We start from the raw sequence: 22,209 nt of genomic DNA on the forward strand, positions 1-22,209 counted from the left end.
CGTGCCGTTCTACTTTAGTCATAGTCCTGTCGCACTGCATAGGCTCAGGCTTACTCTCAGACAATACCGCCAGATGGTGCACAGATTTACGCTCGCGCAAGCGACGACCGATCTGAATGGCCAAGGACATAGACTCATTCAAACCAGCAGGCATAGGAAATCCCACCATTACATCCTTAAGAGCTTCAGAGAGACCCTTTCTGAACAAAGCCGCTAGTGCAGATTCATTCCACAGAGTGAGTACTGACCATTTTCTAAATTTCTGACAATATACTTCTACATCATCCTGACCCTGGCATAAAGCCAGCAGATTTTTCTCAGCTTGATCCACTGAATTAGGCTCATCGTAAAGCAATCCCAGCGCCTGGAAAAATGCATCAACATTACTCAATGCAGAATCTCCTGGTGCAAGAGAAAACGCCCAGTCCTGTGGGTCGCCGCGCAAAAAAGAAATAATAATCAAAACCTGTTGAATAGGATTACCAGAAGAATGAGGTTTCAAGGCCAAAAATAGCTTACAATTATTTCTGAAGCTCAGGAACTTAGTTCTGTCACCAAAAAACAAATCAGGAATCGGAATTCTTGGTTCTAGCATCGATTTCTGATCAATAGTATCTTGAATCTTTTGTACATTTACAACGAGATTATCCATTGAGGAGCACAGAGCCTGAATATCCATGTCCACAGCTGTGTCCTGAAGCACTCTAATGTCTAGGGGGAAAAAAAGACTGAAGACAGAGCTAAGAAAAAAAAATGATGTCAGGATTTCTTTTTTCCCTCTATTGGAAATCATTGAAGGGCTCCTTGTACTGTTATGGCTGGCAATCAGGCAACACAGCGTGCAGTAATCAGCGCACATACAGAGATCTGGCAATAACCCAAAACAATAGGACGAGCTCTGAGACGTGGAATCTCTGTAGACTGCAGTACCTGATCTATCCTCACACAACTGGAAGCAGCAGTGGATTGCGCCTAACAACTACCTATGCAACTCGGCACTGCCTGAGGAGCTGACTAGCCTGAAGATAGAAATACAAGCCTGACTTACCTCAGAGAAATACCCCCAAGGAATAGGCAGCCCCCACATATAATGACTGTTAGCAAGATGAAAAGACAAACGTAGGAATGAAATAGATTCAGCAAAGTGAGGCCCGATATTCTAGACAGAGCGAGGATAGCAAAGAGAACTATGCAGTCTACAAAAAACCCTAAAACGAAAACCACGCAAAGGGGCAAAAAGACCCACCGTGCCGAACTAACAGCACGGCGGTGCACCCCTTTGCTTCTCAGAGCTTCCAGCAAAAGATAATAACAAGCTGGACAGAAAAAACAGAAAACAAACTAGAAGCACTTATCTAGCAGAGCAGCAGGCCCAAGGAAAGATGCAGTAGCTCAGATCCAACACTGGAACATTGACAAGGAGCAAGGAAGACAGACTCAGGTGGAGCTAAATAGCAAGGCAGCCAACGAGCTCACCAAAACACCTGAGGAAGGAAGCCCAGAGACTGCAATACCACTTGTGACCACAGAAGTGAACTCAGCCACAGAATTCACAACACCCAACCACACCCATTTAGCACTTCTGATCTCAATGTTTCGTAAACAATAATTATAAACAAAAAAATATGGCCACACAGTGCTCCATACTGTATAATGGCCACACATGATGCTCCATAATGTATAATGGCCCCACATGATGCTCCATACTGTATAATAGCCCCAATCGATGCTGCTTACAGTGTACAGGCCCCACGTGATGCACCGTACTGTATAATGGCCACACATGACGCACCATACTGTATAATGGCCCCAAATGATGCTGCATACAGTGTACTGGCCCCACGTGATGCTCCATACAGTATAATGGGCCCACATGATGTTGCATACTGTATAATGGCCACACATGATGCTCCATACAGTATAATGGGCCCACATAATGCTGCGTACAGTGTACTGGCCCCACGTGATGCTCCATACTGTACAATGGCCACACATGATGCTCCATACTGTATAATGGCCACATTATGCTCCATACTGTATAATAGCCCCACATGATGCTTCGTACTGTATAATGGCCACACATGATGCTGCGTACTGTATAATGGCCACACATGATGCTCCATACTGTATAATGGCCACACAGTGCCCCATACTGTATAATGGCCACACATAATGCTCCATACTGTATAATGGCCACATTATGCTCCATACGGTATAATGGCCCAACATGATGCTGCGTACAGTATACTTGCCCCACGTGATGGTCCATACAGTATAATGGTCCCACATGATGCTTTGTACAGTATAATGGCCCCACACGATGCTGGGTACAGTATAATGGCCCCACACAATGCTGGGTACAGTATAATGACCACACATGGTTACCCCCACCCCCATCATTGCCTTCTCCATCACTACACACACACACCTTTTACCGCGCACCCTTGCAGCAGCCGGCAGCTTCCACTCCCACAGCGCTGAATGGTGTCATCCAGCTGCGCCGCTGACTGCTCACGTCGCTGCAGCTGTGATACGCCACTGATAAAGACCTCTCTGTGTCTCTTGTGCCAGTCAGTGTCAGAGCGAGGAGCAATATTTGCTCCGATCCGACTCAGCCAGCGTCTGCGCCATACACCTCGTACACATGCGACTCTGCTCCATACACCTCATACACACACGGCTCAGCTCCGTACACCTCGTACACACACGCCTCCACTCCGTACACCTCATACACACACGGCTCCTCTCTGTACATCTCGTACACACATGGCTCCACTCCGTACACCTCGTACACACACAGCTCCGCTCCATACACCTCGTACACACACGACTGCGCTCCATACATGCACATGCGGCTCCACTCCGTACACCTAATACACACACGGCTCCACTCCATACACCTCATACACTCGGCTCAGCTCCGTGCACCTCGTACACACACGCCTCCACTCCGTACACCTCGTACACACACGCCTCCACTCCGTACACCTCGTACACACACGCCTCCACTCCGCTCCGTACACCTCATACACACACGGCTCCGCTCTGTACAGCTCGTACACACACGGCTCCGCTCCATACACCTCGTACACACGGCTCAGCTCCGTACACCTCGTACACACACGCCTCCACTCCGTACACCTCGTACACACACGCCTCCACTCCGTACACCTCGTACACACACGGCTCCTCTCCGTACATCTCGTACACACATGACTCCACTCCGTACACCTCGTACACACATGGCTCCACTCCATACACCTCGTACACACACGACTGCGCTCCATACACCTTGCACATGCGGCTCCACTCCGTACACCTAATACACACACGGCTCCACTCCATACACATTGCACATGCTGCTCCGCTCCGTATACCTTGCACACACACGGCTCCGCTCCGTACACCTCATACACACAAGGCTCCTCGCCATACATCTCGTACACACACGGCACCACTCCGTACACCTCGTACACACACGACTGCGCTCCATACATGCACATGCGGCTCCACTCCGTACACCTAATACACACACGGCTCCACTCCATACACCTCATACACTCGGCTCAGCTCCGTGCACCTCGTACACACACGCCTCCACTCCGTACACCTCGTACACACACGCCTCCACTCCGTACACCTCGTACACACACGCCTCCACTCCGCTCCGTACACCTCATACACACACGGCTCCGCTCTGTACAGCTCGTACACACACGGCTCCGCTCCATACACCTCGTACACACGGCTCAGCTCCGTACACCTCGTACACACACGCCTCCACTCCGTACACCTCGTACACACACGCCTCCACTCCGTACACCTCGTACACACACGGCTCCTCTCCGTACATCTCGTACACACATGACTCCACTCCGTACACCTCGTACACACATGGCTCCACTCCATACACCTCGTACACACACGACTGCGCTCCATACACCTTGCACATGCGGCTCCACTCCGTACACCTAATACACACACGGCTCCACTCCATACACATTGCACATGCTGCTCCGCTCCGTATACCTTGCACACACACGGCTCCGCTCCGTACACCTCATACACACAAGGCTCCTCGCCATACATCTCGTACACACACGGCACCACTCCGTACACCTCGTACACACACGGCTCCGCTCCATACACATTACACACGCTACTCCGCTCCGTATACCTTGTACACACACGGCTCCGCTCCGTACACCTCATACACACACGGCTCCTCTCCATACATCTCGTACACACACGGCACCACTCTGTAAACCTCGTACACACACGGTTCCGCTCCATACACATTGCACACGCTGCTCTGCTCCGTATACCTTGCACACACACGGCTCCGCTCCGTACACCTCATACACACACAGCTCCTCTCCATACATCTCGTACACACACGGCACCACTCCATACACCTCGTACACACACGGCTCCGCTCCATACACATTGCACACGCTGCTCCGCTCCGTATACCTTGTACACACATGGCTCTGCTCCGCACACCTCATACACACGTGGCTCTGCTCTGTACACCTTGTACACATATGGCTCCGCTCCGTACACCTCTTATACACACGATTCCGCTCCATACACCTTTCACATGCTGCTCCGCTCCGTACACCTCGTACACACGCGGCTGTGCTCCGTACACATGGCTCCGTACACCTCTTGCACACACGACTCCGCTCCGTACACCTTTCACATGCTGCTCCAATCCGTAGACCTTGTACACACGCGGCTGCGCTCCGTACACCTCATGCACACGGCTCCGTACACCTCTTACACACACGACTCCGCTCCGTACACCTTTCACGCGCTGCTTCAATCCGTAGACCTTGTACACACGCGGCTGCGCTCCGTACACCTCATGCACATGGCTCCGTACTCCTCTTACACACACGACTCCACTCCGTACACCTTTCACACGCTGCTCCGATCCATACACCTGGTACACACACGCAGGGCTGCCACTAGAAATTTTGGGGCCCCATACTGGCAAAATTTTCGGGGCCCCCTTGAAACTCCGCCCAGGCTCCACCCCAGCCCCGCCTCCAGGCTCCACCCCACGAACTGTCCACAGTCCCACCACTCTCTCTTGGAAAATCTCCACTTCTCACCTATCACACATTGACAGTTCCCATCACCAGATCACACATATAGCCGGCAGCTTTTGTTTTGGCCAAAAGATTTTTTAAGCCGCCACCATAACACGGTAGACACTTTTGGCCGGGCCCTACTCTACTGTAACCTACTAAATATTTGTTAAAATATGCAATACAATTTAGGTATATTTTTATTTATTTTTCAATTTTTAAAATGACCTATAATACTACATACAAGGAACAAATACCACCACACTATGACCAGATGACATATTACCACCACAGTGATCGAATAATATAAAATACAAGGAACAAATACCGCTACACCATGACCAGACCGCATATAACCACAAATGACTGAATACTACAATACTGATCAGTAATAAAAAAAAACCCACAATACTATCACCATCAGTGCCATTATACACAGGAGATCTGTAATTAGTAAGCAGTGTCTGTGTACAGGTAATACAGTGATCACTGGTGACATTATACACAGGAGCTCTGTATATAATGTATAGGTAATACAGTGATCACTGGTGACATTGTACACAGGACCTCTGTATATAGTATACAGTGTATAGTGTCAGTGTATAGGTAACACTGACTCACCAGTGACGTCTCTAGGTGAAGTCCTTCATCTTTCATCCAGCACAGACCGCCATCACTTCATCCAGCCAGGACTCGTCTCTGCAGGAAATAAAACAGTTATCTCGAGTTCCGCTTGTAGAACACATTACTTAATTTTCCCAACTTCTACATTACACCACATGAAGAAGGCAACATAGTATCACTCTACACAGTAACAGGACCTCCCCCCCATATAAAACAGTATACTCAAAAAATAAAATAAATACATCACTGCAATAATAATATCCCTTAATTAGCCCCTATGGTAATATTCGCCATCCTAGCCCCCGTGTGTCTCATTCCAGGCTCCAGCCATATGTTCTCCCATCCTGCCCTCATGGGTATCCATTCTGCCCCATATGATCTCCCCATCCTGCCCCATCTGTCTCCATGTATCCATCCTGCCCCATCTGTCTCCAATCTTGCCCCATCTGTCTCCATTCTGCCCCATCTGTTTCCAATCCTGCCCCATCTGTGTCCAGCACGCTGCCCCATCTGTGTCCAATCCTGCCCCATCTGTGTCCAGCACTCTGCCCAGTCTGTGTGCAATCCTGCCCCATCTGTGTCCAATCCTGCCTCATCTCTGTCCAGCACTCTGCCCCATCTCTGTCCAGCACTCTGCCCCATCTCTGTCCAGCACTCTGCCCCATCTCTGTCCAGCACTCTGCCCCATCTCTGTCCAGCACTCTGCCCCATCTCTGTCCAGCACTCTGCCCCTTCTCTGTCCAGCACTCTGCCCCATCTCTGTCCAGCACTCTGCCCCATCTCTGTCCAGCACTCTGCCCCATCTCTGTCCAGCACTCTGCCCCATCTCTGTCCATCACTCTGCCCCATCTGTGTCCAGCACTCTGCCCCATCTCTGTCCAGCACTCTGCCCCATCTCTGTCCAGCACTCTGCCCCATCAGTGTCCAGCACTCTGCCCCATCAGTGTCCAGCACTCTGCCCCATCAGTGTCCAGCACTCTGCCCCATCAGTGTCCAGCACTCTGCCCCATCTCTGTCCAGCACTCTGCCCCATCTCTGTCCAGCACTCTGCCCCATCTCTGTCCAGCACTCTGCCCCATCTCTGTCCAGCACTCTGCCCCATCTCTGTCCAGCACTCTGCCCCATCAGTGTCCAGCACTCTGCCCCATCAGTGTCCAGCACTCTGCCCCATCAGTGTCCAGCACTCTGCCCCATCAGTGTCCAGCACTCTGCCCCATCTCTGTCCAGCACTCTGCCCCATCTCTGTCCAGCACTCTGCCCCATCTCTGTCCAGCACTCTGCCCCATCTCTGTCCAGCACTCTGCCCCATCTCTGTCCAGCACTCTGCCCCATCTCTGTCCAGCACTCTGCCCCATCTCTGTCCAGCACTCTGCCCCATCTCTGTCCAGCACTCTGCCCCATCTCTGTCCAGCACTCTGCCCCATCAGTGTCCAGCACTCTGCCCCATCTCTGTCCAGCACTCTGCCCCATCTCTGTCCAGCACTCTGCCCCATCTCTGTCCAGCACTCTGCCCCATCTGTCCAGCACTCTGCCCCATCTCTGTCCAGCACTCTGTCCCATCTCTGTCCAGCACTCTGCCCCATCTCTGTCCAGCACTCTGCCCCATCTCTGTCCAGCACTCTGCCCCATCTCTGTCCAGCACTCTGCCCCATCTCTGTCCAGCACTCTGCCCCATCTCTGTCCAGCACTCTGCTCCATCTCTGTCCAGCACTCTGCCCCATCTCTGTCCAGCACTCTGCCCCATCTCTGTCCAGCACTCTGCCCCATCTCTGTCCAGCACTCTGCCCCATCTCTGTCCAGCACTCTGACCCATCTCTGCCCTGCACTCTGCCCCATCTCTGTCCAGCACTCTGCCCCATCTCTGTCCAGCACTCTGCCCCATCTCTGTCCAGCACTCTGCCCCATCTCTGTCCAGCACTCTGCCCCATCTCTGTCCAGCACTCTGCCCCATCTCTGTCCAGCACTCTGCCCCATCAGTGTCCAGCACTCTGCCCCATCAGTGTCCAGCACTCTGCCCCATCAGTGTCCAGCACTCTGCCCCATCAGTGTCCAGCACTCTGCCCCATCTCTGTCCAGCACTCTACCCCATCTCTGTCCAGCACTCTGCCCCATCTCTGTTCAGCACTCTGCCCCATCTCTGTCCAGCACTCTGCCCCATCTCTGTCCAGCACTCTGCCCCATCTCTGTCCAGCACTCTGCCCCATCAGTGTCCAGCACTCTGCCCCATCAGTGTCCAGGACTCTGCCCCATCAGTGTCCAGCACTCTGCCCCATCTCTGTCCAGCACTCTGCCCCATCTCTGTCCAGCACTCTGCCCCATCTCTGTCCAGCACTCTGCCCCATCTCTGTCCAGCACTCTGCCCCATCTCTGTCCAGCACTCTGCCCCATCTCTGTCCAGCACTCTGCCCCATCTCTGTCCAGCACTCAGCCCCATCTCTGTCCAGCACTCTGCCCCATCTCTGTCCAGCACTCTGACCCATCTCTGCCCTGCACTCTGCCCCATCTCTGTTCAGCACTCTGCCCCATCTCTGTCCAGCACTCTGCCCCTTCTCTGTCCAGCACTCTGCCCCATCTCTGTCCAGCACTCTGCCCCATCTCTGTCCAGCACTCTGCCCCATCTCTGTTCAGCACTCTGCCCCATCTCTGTTCAGCACTCTGCCCCATCTCTGTCCAGCACTCTGCCCCATCTCTGTCCAGCACTCTGCCCCCCCGTGTCCAGCTTTACTGCCCCCCGGCCCCCACCCTGTGTCCAGCTTTACTGCCCCCCGGCCCCCACCCTGTGTCCAGCTTTACTGCCCCCCGGCCCCCACCCTGTGTCCAGCTTTACTGCCCCCCGGCCCCCACCCTGTGTCCAGCTTTAGTGCCCCCCGGCCCCCACCCTGTGTCCAGCTTTACTGCCCCCCGGCCCCCACCCTGTGTCCAGCTTTACTGCCCCCGGGCCCCCACCCTGTGTCCAGCTTTACTGCCCCCCGGCCCCCACCCTGTGTCCAGCTTTACTGCCCCCCGGCCCCCACCCTGTGTCCAGCTTTACTGTCCCCCGGCCCCCACCCTGTGTCCAGCTTTACTGCCCCCGGGCCCCCACCCTGTGTCCAGCTTTACTGCCCCCCGGCCCCCACCCTGTGTCCAGCTTTACTGCCCCCCGGCCCCCACCCTGTGTCCAGCTTTACTGCCCCCCGGCCCCCACCCTGTGTCCAGCTTTACTGCCCCCCCGGCCCCCACCCTGTGTCGAGCTTTACTGCCCCCCCGGCCCCCACCCTGTGTCCAGCTTTACTGCCCCCCGGCCCCCACCCTGTGTCCAGCTTTACTGCCCCCCGGCCCCCACCCTGTGTCCAGCTTTACTGCCCCCGGGCCCCCACCCTGTGTCCAGCTTTACTGCCCCCGGGCCCCCACCCTGTGTCCAGCTTTACTGCCCCCCGGCCCCCACCCTGTGTCCAGCTTTACTGCCCCCCGGCCCCCACCCTGTGTCCAGCTTTACTGCCCCCCGGCCCCCACCCTGTGTCCAGCTTTACTGCCCCCCGGCCCCCACCCTGTGTCCAGCTTTACTGCCCCCGGGCCCCCACCCTGTGTCCAGCTTTACTGCTCTGGGCCCCCACCCTGTGTCCAGCTTTACTGCCCCCGGCCCCCACCCTGTGTCCAGCTTTACTGCCCCCCGGCCCCCACCCTGTGTCCAGCTTTACTGCCCTGGGCCCCCACCCTGTGTCCAGCTTTACTGCCCCCCGGCCCCCACCCTGTGTCCAGCTTTACTGCCCCCGGGCCCCCACCCTGTGTCCAGCTTTACTGCCCCCCGGCCCCCACCCTGTGTCCAGCTTTACTGCCCCCCGGCCCCCACCCTGTGTCCAGCTTTACTGCCCCCCGGCCCCCACCCTGTGTCCAGCTTTACTGCCCTGGGCCCCCACCCTGTGTCCAGCTTTACTGCCCCCGGGCCCCCACCCTGTGTCCAGCTTTACTGCCCCCCGGCCCCCACCCTGTGTCCAGCTTTACTGCCCCCCGGGCCCCCACCCTGTGTCCAGCTTTACTGCCCCCCGGGCCCCCACCCTGTGTCCAGCTCTACTGCCCCCCGGCCCCCACCCTGTGTCCAGCTTTACTGCCCTGGGCCCCCCCGCATCGCCGCTCTCAAAAAAAAAAAAAAAGTTCTACTTACCTGCCGCGCTCCTCTCTCCACGCAGCTGCACCGTGCACTCGCCGGCGACTGACAATGACGTCAGACGCCGGCGACCTGCACGCTGCGGCTGGCGGCTGTTAACTATTGACGTGCGGCGCGGGCCCGCACGTCAATAGCGTACAGCTGTAGCGCCGGCCGCCGCTAAGGGCCCGGTTCAGCCTGCGGCTGCCGGTAGGGGCCCGGTGAGCAGGTAAGAGGGGGCCCGATGCGGGCCCCCTCTGCTCACCGGGCCCCATACGCCAGTCACGGCTGTAATGCCCTGATGGCGGCCCTGCACACACGGCTCTGCTACATCCACACTTTAAACACCTCCTGACGTCAAACATACGCTTACCCTCGTCCGGCGCCATGGCAACCAGCAGAGTCCTGTACACCAGGGGTGTCAAACTGCATTCCTCGAGGGCTGCAAACAGGTCATGTTTTCAGGATTTCTTTGTACTGCACAGGTGATAATTTAATCACCTACACAAATAATGAGTTGGTGATTAAATTATCACCTGTGCAGTACAAGGAAATCCTGAAAACATGACCTGTTTGCAACCCTCGAGGAATGCAGTTTGACACCCCTGCTGTACACGGAGGTCCTCCCAATCATGTGACCCCTGACTCCTCCCATCCTGTGACCTCATCACAGGTCCTGTGCGCACAGAGCAGCCAATATGTGGTGTGCTGCTCTGGGGGTGCAGGGACTCAGGGAGCTGACCGGGTGATATTACACACCTCCCAACCAGTGCGGGACAACTAATGTCCCGCCCGGGATCGCGGGGCTGACTGTCAAAATCAGGACAGTCCCGCTGGATCCGGGACGGTTGGGAGGTATGGGTAAGTATAATATAACCTCTTTTTCTCATCTTTCAGGATACATCGGGGGCTTATCTACAGCATTACAGAATGCTATAGATAAGCCCCTGATGCCGGTGGGCTTAGCTCACCTTCGATTTTGGGGGTGACAGGTTCCCTTTAAGACGATTATACTGTACAATTAAAAGAGACCAACCTTCCTGGCTGCAGAGGAATTCCCCCACTTCCCCCCAACTCTGGGAGTGTCCTTCCGGCTCCCTGGGAGGCATGCATATACCTGCAAAGCTTATCTGAATCCTGCAGATAATATGAAGTATTCAGGATCTTTGTTATTTAACCAAAATAGAGAGAAGCGTGTCTCGATCTGGAGGACCCGGCACGTAAATACATTACACAGAAACCCATTGATTTGAATGGACATCATGTAGTGCATGAATTTCACCTGTGGCGGCGCTGCAGAGGAACTGAGCTCTTGTTGCCAACATGGATTGCTGCTGATTGATAGACGATCATCTTATAGTGAGGGGACCCTTATAACAAAAAAGTGGAGGATCCCCTCTAAGTATGGCAGAATCAGTGTGTGCCAGCCTACAGGCTGCCGTAAAAGAATGCTATGTGGCTGTGGCATTATGGGGCGCTTCAGCTTATCCCTGGTGCAATTCCAGTCACAGAATTATTGGGGGATTGCTATGTGGGCAGTTTCCAAAGGACATAATAGAGGCAGGTAGAAAGAGGGGTTGAGTCTTACTTTGCCAATGGAGCCTCCACTTGCTGAGCTCTGTGGTGTCACTGCAGGGTAGAGGTTGTGGAGGATTTTTCTCCCTGGGTGTTTCCTCCCATGATTTTTTAAGGTTCTACCCACGCTCCTCCTATACTCTACCCCAGCCAAGAAATTGCAGATTATTCCAGTATGAGAACCTTGTGCTGGTGCCAGCAGCACACAGAAAATGGAACAGAAATCACAAATTAGCAAATGGACGTGCTGCAACGGGACATAAATGGGACGCTGCTCCAGGGGAGGGAAGCAATCATTTTCTGTTATCAGCCATGCTGGACAGGGGCTGTGAGCAAAACCATAAATGTCTGCGCATACATACCCAGCGCCAGCGGTGATAGTAAAGGGATAGTCTCATACCCCTCAATGCTGGTAAACCTAGTCCTGTATCTAAGAGCAGCTCATAGCGGCTGGTAGAAAGGTGGGCCAGAGGGTCAGCGGGTGAGGGAGGTACGGGACCACCCCTCTCCAGGCAGGCAACATCATTAGTATTATTATAGCACCATTTATTCCATGGCGCTTTACAAGTGAAAAGTGTTGTACATAATAAGAACGAGTACGGTACTCTTAAACATCACTAAGGGGAGTGATGTTATGTCTGATTGCACTAAAAGAGTTCACCTGACCAGGTATCACAGTCACACATTACACTTCACACTCCGGCCACCAGGGGGAGCAAAAGGCACTATGTATTAGGCCACTCCTCACACTCTGGTAAAACTGGGGGTTGGATAGGAAGTTGGAGAGAACGCAGCCTGGGAGAGCTCCAGGGAGGACCTGTCAGGGGTGGGTTCCTGGCAGGTACCTAGCAGAAAGGACAGAACGTACGGAGCCGCGCCTGCACTACCTTGCGGCGGCATCCTAAGGAAGGACACGAAGCGAAGGATATTGTGGAGAAGTGAGAAACGAAATCGCAGCACAAGGAGATAACCAGTAGGAGTCGTGCCCCGAGATCGGCAATATCCTACTGAGGCGCGTAGCCGGTGACCGGAACGCCGAGGAAGTAACAGACTTCAAGCATTACTTCAAACAGCGGCAGGACAGTTGATTTTAGGTTGGCTGTCTACCTTACATCACCTAAGCAGACATAGGGGGCAAAGTTGGAGAGGGGCGTCTCTAGGGTCCCAGAATAGCTCCGAGCTTTCCCGTCAAACGGGTGCCTCCTATCCAGACATAAACTTGGGGGACGGAGAGAAAGAACAGATACGAAAGTTGTGAGGACTATCCCGAATGCTCAGCAGGGAAGGACTACAACACACAGGCGCTAGTTTGTAGGCACTGATTTCCACCTGCAAAGGGAACTCTGGATGTGCCTTCGGACCGGCCGGTCTCAGCCAGCCCTGTTAACAGTGCTCTGGATTGCGGATCCCGAAGTCTTCAGTAAAAGACTGCAACCTTGTGTTCTCGTTATTAACTGCGCCTCACATCATCGCCACCTACACTACTGGGAAGCCCTGGGGATATACTTCACCTGTGGGAAGGTATACCATCTAGCTGCCATTCCATCACCCCAGCGGACCCCTAAGCAGCGTCGGTCACCCTGACCGAAGACCACAGGTGGCGTCACGAACCCTTGACAAACTACCATCACCCCTTTTATTGGACGCCCCTTAGCAGGGTCACGTACCGGGTCCAGCCACCATGACAACCATAGCACCGAGACAGAGAGGACCGGTACCGAGTAACCCGTGGCCCTGTGTCTGGGGGCGCTCCAACTTGGCGTCACAAACAGGATCGTACTTAAGCCTGAAGAATTGGGTCATGTGTGCCTTGGAACTGTGATTGAATTGTGCTTGAACTGTGATTTATTGCAAAGACTGTGTATTGCAAAAGACCGCCAAGATTCCCGCCAAAACCGCCGCCATTGCCGCGCCACGAGGAGCGCAGGAGAAGGAGGGCGTGCCATGGGAGGAGACCACCAAAGAGGCACCAAAAGTGATGACCGCCCTCTCCGACTACAGCTGCAGGATGACGAGCTCAGGCATGGAGGAGCTCCAACGCCAGAAAATGGAGGAGCAGCGTGTGTGTGCCACCGCAGATCAAGGAGCAGAAATGACGACCAGCGGGTACCTGAACAACGACGAAGTGACCCGGAACCACCGCAGCCCATCGGAGCCGAACCAGGGCTTGCCGCCACTGGAGGATCCGGTCTTCTTGGAGCCACTGAAGGAGGCATCCCGGGCGCAGAGCCAACAGCGGTGAGGAAGTGGAAGTCGGAGCTGTGCAGGAAGGTAGCACTGGAAGAACTGTGGTCCGTGCCGCAGCCGACTCCAGTGTCCTCATCAGTGGAGCAGATCGCCATCGGTGGAACCACATCAGACGCAGGTACCAAAAACGACCCTGCCCCACCGACCGATCCAACTCCAGTGACCGCTCCCCATCCCGTCTATGACCGATCTCCCGCTGCCGAGATCGTGGTGGCAGCCCTTTATGCCATGAAGGGGATACTGCCCCCGCTGCCGACGCATGGGCGAACCGTTGAATGTGAGTCACGAGGGGGTGACCTTCAAATGGGATGCTCCAAGGTTCCAACCAGACGGGTCCAGACAGGAGGGCTCTTATGTCATCGTGCTCACTTGGGAGTAGTATAGACGATGCTTAATTTCACAATGGGAAGACCGGGGGTGAGCAGAAGAGACCGCCCGATCAGGGGTACAAACGCCCCTCTTCAACTGCTGCCCTGAGAGTGCAGTGAAACAAGGAATAGTGCTAGCCTTTCATCTGAGAAGGGGTTGCGGCTTTATACTGGAGCCAGGGCTGCCGACTGAAGTCTTTGTTACTAGCTGTAACGTGGAAGCCCAGTCCCACAGCGTACCGCCTACCCGAAACTTGTTCAGAGGGGACCATGTGACCTACACCCGCCACTGGAGTGAGCGGGGTGGTATGCCATAAAAGTCAAAAGATGTAAGCCTGTGGTAGCGCCATCTACTGTCACGACTGAAACTAGTGACGGTATTCCTCCAGTCCCCAAGCCCACGGGGCCTCGTACCATTACCCCTGCGTGTAGCGTCCTGCCTACGGAGTCTGTCGCTAACACTGACGTCCGTACCCAGACCACTGATGACTTGAATGTGCCTAAGGGACAACCCAAGGGCGTCCATACGGCATCGGATGAGAGCACGGATCCAGACCTTCCCCGGCCAGGAAGTGTTCACTACCGACTGATGTCTTGTCACCTACTATAGAAACAAACCTCGAAACCCCGAATATGTAAATAGTTAACTGTTTCCTGCTTTTGCTGCCTTAAACCCGTCTAGGGTTATTTCTTAAAGGGATCCCTTTGTTGACCCGGGATCCCTATTGTTTTATGTTTTCTTTTGCACAGAGCTATCAGTGTTTCAAAAGACTGCCGAATCATGGACGGTGAATGATTCACGACCACAGGTGGCGTCACGAACCCTTGACAAACTACCATCACCCCTTTTATTGGACACCCCTTAGCAGGGTCACGGACCGGGTCCAGCCACCGTGACAACCATAGCACTGAGACAGAGAGGACCGTTACCGAGTAACCCGTGGCCCTGTGTCTGGGGGCGCTCCAAAAGGTTTTTCCGGTCTTGGACTAAGCACAAGTTCAGAGTGGAGTCAGTCACTGAAGGAGAGTGCAGTGGGAGTAAAGATGGACAAGACTGTGTTAGCAGGTGCAAAAAGGAGAAGATGCAGCAGAGTCGAACAGGTGCTGTCGGGTCAAGTTTCCCCACAGCATGAGGACACATCCGAAATTTTGTCGGGACGCCAGGACAGTTTTGTGCTTGAAGTCCGGAAGGGGTATTGAGAACCAAACCCCTGTCCTCTCTGTGAGGAAGATGTCAGCTGGGTCACATAGAAAGGAAAAGATGGTGATCTGCAGGGAAGCTGTTATGCCAGAAGAAGGGTCCCTAGGGCCTTCTAGGACAGTTGGGCTAGGGACAAGTCAGGCAAAAAGGAGATGAAGACTGACAGGCCAGGAAACAATGGAAACATCACTAAATGGGACAATGTCTTATTCTGTATGCTGCAGTCGTATGTAACCGAATTGCACAGTAAAGCTGAACCTGTTAACCAGGACCCAAGGTCTCCTGTCTTGTCTGAAGCTACAGCCGGACCCAATCTCATTGCTGGGGACGTAGAATCAACTCCTGAAGGAACAGTGAGTAAAAAATAAACTCCACAACACACTCCTGACAGACTCCTGTTTAGAAGAGGGGTTTCAGGGCAAAGAGAATTCAGTTACGGCCCACAGCAAACTGGCCCAGTACTCCACTTCAAGCTTCGAGCAGGGTTAGGCCCTGCAAGTTGAAGAAAAAGAAGAAACAAGAAAGTAAAGAGTTAATTACCTTAAAGGTGAGCAAAATAGCAGGCAGCGACTTGAACTCCAAAATGGCAGGCCGAGCCCCAAGATGGCAGATGGTAGCGTGAGTCCCAAGATGGTGATAACGGGGGGTCTGAAGAAGGGAGATCCGGCCCATCATGGGAGTGGTAAGCGTCCAATGGCGCAAATATCATGTGCCCACTCACCGAACCAACGGCCTCCAACAGGTGTTCTGGATCCAGGATCCATCCCAGAAAAGATGGAGGGGCACAGAAGAAGAAGGTGCGACCCAGGAATAAAGATGCTTCACCTGATAAGAGACGAGCTCAGAGGACGCGTTTGGGTGCTGAGTCAAGAAGACTGAGAGCAGAGATGTCGGCTGCTGGAAGAGCGGAGCCTATCAGGCAGGAATCTCACTGGAAGTGACTTGCCAGCATCATTGCTTTCATCATTTAGTCAGAGAAGACGTGTGCTGAGCCACGTGGAAGATGACTCGCGCTGATTGTGTTTCCCAAGGGGCCGAGTCGATGGACTGCTCCTCTGATGAGATTACATACCTGACCACCCCAGGGGCTTTCGAAGATTTTTTGCTTACCGTTGCGGTGCATTGGGAGGCGACGTCATGGCCTGAGGTGGGCCTCATGCAACACGAGGTTAGGCTGGTATACTGGAGCCAGATGGGAGAAGAGGACCATATGGCGTTTCTGGAAGCCATAACTCCTGCAGGCCAGTGCACCTCCGTTGGGCCGTCTGGACTGCTGTTAGAGGCCAGAGAAGAGAAGGAAGAGTGGGATGAGGAAGTTCTGCTGCCTGTCCCTCCCTTCCTGCCACTTGCTCAGCCTGAATCTTTTGACTGGAACCAAAAAAGATGGGACCCCCAGATATCTTCAAAAAACAAAGAAGATGGAGCCAGGAAATTACAAGCCAATGAGCCTTACTTCTATACCAGGAGAGATCTTTGAACAAATTATAAAACAGAATGTATGTAAGTACTTGGATAAGAATACAGTAATTAACCAGAGCCAACATGGGTTTATGGCAAACAAGTCATGCCAGACTAACCTAATTTCCTTTTATAATAGAGTCACTGACTGGGTGCATTAGGAAAATGCGGTAGATATAGTATATCTCAACTTCAGCAAAGCATTTGATAAAGTATCTCATGCTAATTGAAAAAATGACCAAGTATGGGATTGACAAAACTATGGTTAGGTGGATACATAACTGGCTCAGTGATTGTACACAAGGAGTGGTAATAAACGGTTGCATATCCAATTGGAAAAGTGTTTCAAGTGGAGAATGACAGGGCTCTGTCCTGGCCTCAGTGTTGTTCAACATTTTCATAAATGATCTAGATAAGGGAACTGAAGATAAACTGATCAAATTTGCAGACGATGCAAAGCTAGGAGGGATAGCTAATACTAGAGAAGATGGAGAAAGAATTCAGAAGGATCTAAATAAGCTAGAACAATCGTCAGAGATGCAGGATTCTACATCTGGGCAAGAAAAACGAAAATTATATCTACAACAATGGGAAGAATAGAACTAAGCAACAGCACGTGTGAAAAAGAATTGGGTATACTAATAGATCACAGACTGCACCTGAGTCAACAGTGTGATGCAGCAGCAAAAAAAGCAAACGTAGTTCTAGGATGTATTAAGAGATGCATAGAGTCTACATTTCGTGAAGTAATTATCCTTTTTTACTCCTCCTTGCTTAGCCCCTCATCTAGAATATTTTATCCAGTACTGGGCACCACATTTTAAAAGACATTGAAAAACTGGAGCAAGTTCAGAGAAGAGCTACCAGGATAGTGAGTGGACTGCAAAGTATGTCCTACCAGGAGCGATTAAAAGATCTAGGAATGTTTAGTTTGCAAAAAAGAAGGCTAAGAGGAGCCTTAATAACTGTCTACAAATATCTGAAGGGGTGTTACTGTGTAGAGAAATAATCCTTATTCTCATTTGCACATGGAAACACAAGAAACAATGGGATGAAGCTGAAAGAGAAAAGATAGAGATTAGATATTAGAAAAAACTTTTTGACAGTGAGCGTGATCAATGAGTAGAATAGGCTGCGATAAGAGGTGGTGAGTTCTTCTTTAATGGAAGTCTTCAAATAGAGGATGGACAGACATCTGTCTGAAATGGTTTAGTGAATCCTGCGCTGCATTGAGCAGGAGGTTGGACATGATGACCCTTGAGGTCTATTGCAACACTAATATTCTATGATTCTATGATACCTGAGAGGCTGTCTTCCTCTGGTTTCCGCTGACCGCCGGAGTTGCCCAATATAGTGGAGGAAAGGATGCAAGCCGACGTTCTGGCTCGGGAGTGGTTATGGGGACCTAAACGGGCCCAATAGAATTAACAATGTACCGAAGGCACGAGCGATGAGGTGTATGTAAGGAAGAGGTGGATTTTGAGCGGGAACACCAATGGTGACACGCACCCCTACCCGCCCAGTCCATGTTCTGGGCATCTGAGCTGCCAAAGTCATCTTGGAAGGTTAGTGCGACTACCCAGACCAGTGTATCGAACCTCAATAGAGCTGGAGAGGCTAAATGCTCCGGTGCCAAATCTCCCCATGTGGCTGTTCCAAATTTTTCCTAACAAATAACAATTCTATGAATGTTGTGGTGGCCGGGCCCGACAGTCCTAAAATAGATCGTGGGAAGGAAAAATACCCTCATAGACCCTGGATGTGGGACCATCCTCCATCCCCCAACACCCACCTGGCTTCTCTAAAAGAGAAAAAGAATTGAGGTCAGTAGACTCTTCCTACTCTTGGAAAGCCGTTCCCGCAGTGGCCAAGTTCCAAAGCCAACTGTCTAAACAAGTTCTACAGGGCTCAGCCCTACACAGAGTTGAACATCCTAGAGTCCATCGTTCCCAGATGGTAGCTGATTGCTCCTGGAGGCCTTTGCCTCACTGAATGGACTGGAACAGTCGGAGGACCGACAGTATAAAGAGACATGGACGTCATTCACGGGAGAAGTACAAAAGGGGTTGGAATATTGTTGTTTACAGTTTTTTCTATTTAGATTTTCGTGTGATAAAAATGGTCGGGATGACCATGTTTTGCCGTGGGGGCATGTAGGGGGTAGGTTGGGTTGATGATGACATGGAAACAAGGGGGTTCTTATGATGTTGTTTGTAGTTTGATGTACTGATGTTGATATGTGAATATTTATATGTGTCATAAAAAGAGTTTTATTATATTCCTATGGCCGGTGTGTTTTTGGTTCTCCTATAGGCTTTGCCTAAGGACTTCGCTGGGAATGCGTGAGGTGGGCAGGTGCTGTCAGGTCAAGTTTCCCCACAGCATGAGAACACATCCAAAATTTAGTCTGGACGCCAAGGCAGTCTTGGGCTTCAGGTCCAGAAGAGGTATTGAGTGTCATACCCCTGTCCCCCTTGTGAGGAAGATGTCAGCCGGGTCGGGTCGCAGAGAAAGGGAAGGGTGGTAGTTCTCAGAGAAGCTGTTATGCCAGAAGAAAGGTCCCTAGGGTCAGCAAAAGCAGTTGGGCTGGGGAGAAGTCAGGCAGAAAGAAGATGATGACTGGCAGGCCGGGAAACAAAGGAAACCTCACTAAGATGAGACTATGTCTTATTCTGTATGCTGCAGCCGTTTGTAAACGAATTGCACAGTAAAGCTGAACCTGTTACCTCAGACCCAAGGTCTCCTGTGTTGTCTGAAGCTACAGCCGAACCCGATCCCATGGACGGGGAGGAAGAAATAACTCCTGAAGTGACAGTGAGTAAAGAACCAACTCCACCCATCACATACTCATGACTGACTCCTGTTTAGAAAAAAGGTTTTGAGGCAAAGAGAACTCAGTTCCGGCTCAGCAAACCGCCCCTGTACTACTCCACTTCATCTGAATACCCTAGCCAAGGCAGACTGACTTGTTGGTGCCATCTACAGGCAGCCAACATGCAAAGCGCATTCCTTGCCAATCCTACCTTTGCTACAAACCTGCCAGGAGGCTCTAAAAGGACATGATATCTTCGAGGGTAATGTTTTAAAATTTAATTTCATGCAAATATTTTGGGTTAAAAATTATTTTTGCTTTTGTAGTTCAATAAAAATACATACATGTAAGTAAACATCAATAAATAAATGCCGTTGAAGGTAATGTAGCGGTGCTCTCCTGACTTCCATTATTGCTGCTATATATTTGCTATGGCGCCCTCTGGTGTTCTTTTCATTCCCTCCTAGATTCCTAGAATTGTGTGACTTCTTCTCTCCAGCACTGAGCACATTAGGTGGGAAGGAACCAGGAGAACATTCAGGGGGCGCCATAACAAGTATGGAACAACAATTATCTAGAGCTAGGAACATTTTTATTTTCTTAATTAAAGGAAACCTAATAATCATAATAATTTTATTTATATAGCGCCAACATATTCCGCAGCGCTTTACAAATTATAGAGGGGACTTGTACAGACAATAGACATTACAGCATAACAGAAACCTGCATGATTGTTCCAGGGGTGCGGGCGCAGAAGGTTTCTGGGGGGTGGCACTATAACAGGTATATGACATAAATCTATGGACACAGGAATTAATATGGGACAAAACCTTTAAACTGTATAATATGGGAAGTACACCAGTGGATTAAAGGGTTATTCTCATGTTCATTAATGGGTAAAATAGCAAAGTGCTTGTAAAACCAAGCAACCATGCAATTTACTTGTCAGTAAAAATCCTCTGTTTTCAAGAACGGATAGATTTTTGTTTTATTAGTTACTGCTTGTTGCCTAAGGTACCGGCCACCTCTGCAGTCTATCAGAGGTGTCCAAATATGCACGGTGCTTACAAGCTCTTTTCTATAGAGCTTGTAAACGCTGCTCTGAATCTGGTTTGATCACTGGAGGGAACTGTTAGTTCCTGATCTGCCCAGTTTTAGACCTTCCATGCGCCTCTGCATTGGGGGCACACAGTTCGGGCCAGCATTGCAATGATGCTGCTGCCTGCTGGCCCAAACTGTCAATCATGCAGGAGAGCACCACCCTCGACAAGCGGGGAGGCAGAGGAGCAGTGCGCTCCTGCAGAAAGAAGATGAGACAGATTGTTTGAGACCCTCCTGCCAGCGGCATAGCAAATGGGATCAATGACAAACAGTGTGGCCAGATATTTGGCTAGCTGAGCAGTGATTTGGATTGGCGGTAGCGCCATCCTGGAGCCAGTCACATCCGATAAATTCAGTGGCCGTGTGACCGAGTCGGCTTATCCTAAGGATGCAATCACACATCCTTGATGCCGCAGGTCTCCCAACTTGAACTTAAAAGCTTCATAGGCATAAATAAAGCTGTCACGTTTGGGTCAGAAGATCCGCAGTGCAGTAGGACTGTGCACCATGGACCCTACTAGGACCATGTGATATGGATGGGTGAATCCAGCCTAATGCAGGTTTCCAGATGGTTTTACAGCTCCAGATATTTGTCACCTTGTTCTGCTCTTTAGAAATGGAGCTGATTCCCCAGCGATGTTTACATTACGGGTACGCAGACAAGTGTCCTACATCCAATTTACAGTTCAGAGGTTGAAACTTGGGATTTTCCATTGATTTAGCAGCAGCCAGAGGTGCAGAGCATATCTGGTCTCACTCACTCCAGTCCTCCATCTCCTTCCACAACCACACAGCCATTAAAAGGTGACGTGTGACCGCCATGGGGGGATCGGATTGTGTCCTGCTCTGTATTCAAGCCACCCAGTAATGCTTTCTGCACAGATTGTATGAAGGTGAGAGCAGGGTCGGACTGGGGTGTTTGGAGCCCATATGGGGAACTGACTCTAGGGGCCACCCTAAAGCTATATGCAAATCCTGTTATACCCATTATAGTGGAGCATCGGCTGTAAAACACAGGTGGCTCCTGCACATCTACTGTGTGCCACCATAACTGGGATGTACAATTACGGTTGTTTGCATTAAAGGGGTTCTTTGGTTAAAACAAGTTATCAATTATCCATGGGCTCTAAAGGATAAGTGATAGTTTAGGTCCAACCATTAGAAACTGCAGCGATCGGAAAAATCGTGAAGTTTTATTCCTGACAGCGCACTTTTACCTCCATTTTAAAATGGACGGTAGGTGGGATGTCTGACTGCAGCTCCATTCATCCTCTTGTGGGGCTTCGAGAAAAAAACAAGCGCAGCCACTTAGGGAATGAATGGATCAGTGGTCAAGTCGCACATGTCACTCCAGTCTAATGGGGATAAAAAAAAGTTCCATATTCAGCCGTTTGGGTACCAGCAGTCAGACCCCCACCAATCAATACGGTATCATATAAGTGCAGAGATGCACTTACCCCTGTAAGTGCATCTCTGCTGATGTGTTCCAAGTATTTAATCTCTAATGGAAATAAAGAATCTTTTCCTAATTAATATCAGAGAGGAAAAATGACTGCCATACACAAAACAATCTACTATACCAAGACCGATAATACCACATACAGGGG

The 22,209-nt window shown here is 51.5% G+C and overlaps 1 protein-coding gene across 8 annotated transcripts in view; it reads right to left on the reverse strand.

The window, feature by feature from the left end:
- Positions 1 to 19,539, reverse strand: part of LOC138662298 (multidrug and toxin extrusion protein 1-like) — a 185,073-nt gene extending 165,534 nt beyond the window's left edge. For 3 of the 8 annotated variants that reach the window (XM_069747758.1, XM_069747755.1, XM_069747751.1), the window contains exon 1: positions 19,416 to 19,539. The gene's annotated coding sequence lies outside the window, so the exon portion shown is untranslated. Of the gene's footprint in view, positions 1 to 5,714; positions 5,792 to 11,428; positions 11,559 to 19,415 lie in introns of those variants that run through there. The other 5 variants (XM_069747757.1, XM_069747756.1, XM_069747750.1 and 2 more) reach the window with 3 other exon arrangements.
- Between the last annotated feature and the right edge of the window lie 2,670 nt (positions 19,540 to 22,209).

The sequence above is a fragment of the Ranitomeya imitator genome, chromosome 2 (assembly GCF_032444005.1).
Source record: "Ranitomeya imitator isolate aRanImi1 chromosome 2, aRanImi1.pri, whole genome shotgun sequence".
NCBI classification, from domain to species: Eukaryota; Metazoa; Chordata; class Amphibia; order Anura; family Dendrobatidae; genus Ranitomeya; species Ranitomeya imitator.